Here is a 3,202-nt window from a genome sequence, read left to right as displayed (position 1 = left end):
TAGGTTGGCTTTACCTTATCTTTTGCCCCATTATTTGTGGCCCTTTGGATAAAAAAAGACACTAGAAATACGTGGACCTATTTATAAATGCAAACAGAGTCAACCACACACATATTAGAAGAACAAACTGTGAAGCAATTTGTAACTGTTTTTAAAAAGTGCTTAGCAACTAAATAATATTACTGTTTATATAATTGTCAGAATAAAGTGAATTTTAAATTATAAATTATAGATGCTAAAGCATGGTTGAATCCTCATAAACTAAGCGTTGTTGCTTTTTAAACATTATGAAAAGTGATATCAAAATTTAATACGCGCATTAAATATAAGAAGTTTCCGACGAGGATGGGATTCGAACCCACGCGTGCAGAGCACAATGGATTAGCAGTCCATCGCCTTAACCACTCGGCCACCTCGTCTGAATACACAATCGGGACATGCGCATAGTAATATCAATATTCAATGGCTGCCAGTTAAAATACCGACAGTGGGCAAGACTATTTTTCTAAGGTTTCACACCATCGTGTTTTAGCATGTTAGGCTAAATGTGACACTGCCGTTAGCCACCTTGCTGACATTAGCAATATGACAACACAAAAGACAGTGGCTACAACTACCTAAACACGGAAAATGCGTAGTGTGGACACATGTCGGTATCGTCTCCGTCTCCTCGTTGTATTTCAACCAAGTCCAAGACTGTTTTTGGCATCTGAGCGGATTAGGCGAGAATAGCAAAAGCCCACCCTTTAGATAAACCTTGATATATGCCACTTTTTTAAAAGCTGCGTTTAAATCAGTGACGTACCGAGTGTTGATACATGCCGTTGTCTGTGCTGCGTTTAGGGGCGTTTCTGTAATACGACACAGATAACATCGTAAAAGTTGCAGCACTGCTGCTTTTATCTGTCCATCTGTGCAAACGTAGGGAAATGAGGACCATATGATCAATGGAAAATTCTGTGTAACATCGCCAACAGCAAAGATAAGAGCGTGACTGTTTTCAGGGTTGGATTGAACTGTAGGTTTTAACTAGCTCCTTCACCTCTTTGTGTGGATTTAGCATAAAAAGTGTCCACTCTACCACCGGGGTTACGTATAGCTTTACGTAGCATATGCCGTAGTGTCGAGCGCCGTACTGGTAAAAAGTGGGTATCTGTCCCCATCTAGCGATTAGATTTGGTCATAAAAAATAAACGTCTGACTTTAAATACCCACAGGAAAATATAGACAATCGAGACTTTAACTTAAAACCCACAACTTTATCAAATTGCCTACACGTTTGAAAACACCTGAAGAAAAAAGCATAGGGAGAGTGGGTCTTATGCTTTGAATATATCACATAAAAAAAAAAAATCAGCATTTGTGCTCCTGAACGATTGCTGCGCTGAATTCTGGGTTGCCATCAGAGAATCTAATAATACCCAGGAAATAGCCTAAGACAGGAAGTGTGGAGATATTCACGCCACCTCAGGCTGATGCACATGTGAAAACACCCACAAATCAGTAACAATTTGAGTCAAAGTCCCTCAGTTACTGTTTACAGCTGGCATAAAACTACTCCACTTCCAAAGGTCGTATTATATGTAAACCAAAGAAGCAGCATTTACTTGGAGACATGCTGCATCATGATGGAGAGAGTGCTGTTATTGTTGGGATTAGTGGTTCTTCACACTTCATACACTGTAAGTATCCATTCAGCATTTCTAGGGAGACTTAAAAGAAGAGACTGAATGTTTACCCGCACGTCTTGGTGTGTGTGTGTGTTTTGCAGATACCAGTTTCCCCTGAAGTACACGGTATGTGCAAAGATGATACTTGAAAGGCTCTTAATCTTTAGAGAGAGATGATCAGTTTCATGATTGAAGTAGCAATAGAAGAGGGAGGGGAGATAAGAGAAGAGGCAGCTGTAAAGACAGAATAACTCCAGCTTTGTGTCTTTTCCATTCTAGCTAAAGTCCGGGACAAACTGCGTCTCTTCTCAGCTCAATACGAAACGCGTAATATTTTCTCTGAATGGGGGGATGATTCCATTTTTTAAGGAGCTGTTGGCAACTCTACTAACTAACCTTATGAATAAAATAAAGTTCACTATTAGTAACATCATAGCAACAGAACAGCTGTATAGAAACTCGTCATGCTAGCTCACGCAGTATGATGTATTGTAACTGACTGTAAAAAGTCAGCACAACGAAAATAAACTCCACCTAAACTTGGTTTATATCTGACCCAGATAGACTGCAGGTCATAACTTCTTACCTGAAGTTGAATTCACCTGACACTTGGACCGGCGGCCACCTCGGGTCTCTCCTCCTGCCTCACCTTCCCTCATCCACCTGTTGCCTCTGTGGAAGCTCCGCCATAGCCACCACCGTACAACTGTCGGGTTGAATACTGTTGATCTAAAGTGGAATTATCCTGTGGAAACAGCATCTTTCAATTTAAGAGCATTTTGAAATCGTTAAAAGAGTAGGTCGTCTACGGGAAAGCAAAATCAGACTGACTTGAAATTGACATGGTAACATCGTGAGGTTGTATACTGTTGATCTAAAGTGGAATTACCCTGTGGAAACTGAAATCTTCCTTTTTAGAGCATTCTGAAATCACTGAAAGTTAGGTAAGTTATGGGCATTTTCAACAGGCCATTATTTTGGAAGGCAAAATCAGAATGACTTGAAATTGACATAGTACCATGGTGTGGTTGTACACTTTTGATCTAACATGGATTCATCCTGTGGAAAGAGCAATTTTCATTTTTAGAGTGTTCTGAATTCTTTAAAAGAGTAGGTCGTATATCGGCAATTTGAAAAGTCTTTTATTTTGGAAGGCAACATCAGACTGATTTGATATTGATATGGTATCACTGTGGGTCTGTATACTGTTGATCTAAAGTGGAATTATGCTGTGGAAACAGGAATTTGCCATTTTAGAGCATTTTGAAATCACTGAAAGGTAGGTCAATTGTGGACAATTTGAAAAGGCTTTTAGTTTGGAAGGCATAATCAGAATGACTTGATATTGATATGGTATCACTGTGGGTCTGTATACTGTTGATCTAATATGGATTCATCCTGTGGAAATAGCAAAATTCTGTTTAAGAACATTTTGAAATCGTTAAAACAGTAGGTCGTATATGCTCAATTTGAAAGGGCTTTTATTTTGGAAGGCATAATCAGAATGACTTGATATTGATATGGTATCACTG

General features: G+C 39.2%; 1 non-coding gene across 1 annotated transcript; it reads right to left on the bottom strand.

Moving 5' to 3' along the window:
* Nucleotides 1-337: 337 nt before the first annotated feature.
* trnas-gcu (transfer RNA serine (anticodon GCU)) lies at nt 338-419 on the bottom strand. Its single transcript has one exon. It is a non-coding gene; the product is annotated as a tRNA-Ser (tRNA).
* Between the last annotated feature and the right edge of the window lie 2,783 nt (nt 420-3,202).

Source organism: Diplotaxodon limnothrissa, linkage group LG15, assembly GCF_057381915.1.
Source record: "Diplotaxodon limnothrissa isolate DT_005_m linkage group LG15, D_limnothrissa_male_GT1.1, whole genome shotgun sequence".
In the NCBI taxonomy this organism is placed as follows: Eukaryota; Metazoa; Chordata; class Actinopteri; order Cichliformes; family Cichlidae; genus Diplotaxodon; species Diplotaxodon limnothrissa.
The sequence above is the reverse complement of the archived record's forward strand: the minus strand, read 5'-3'. Positions and strand labels throughout refer to the sequence as shown.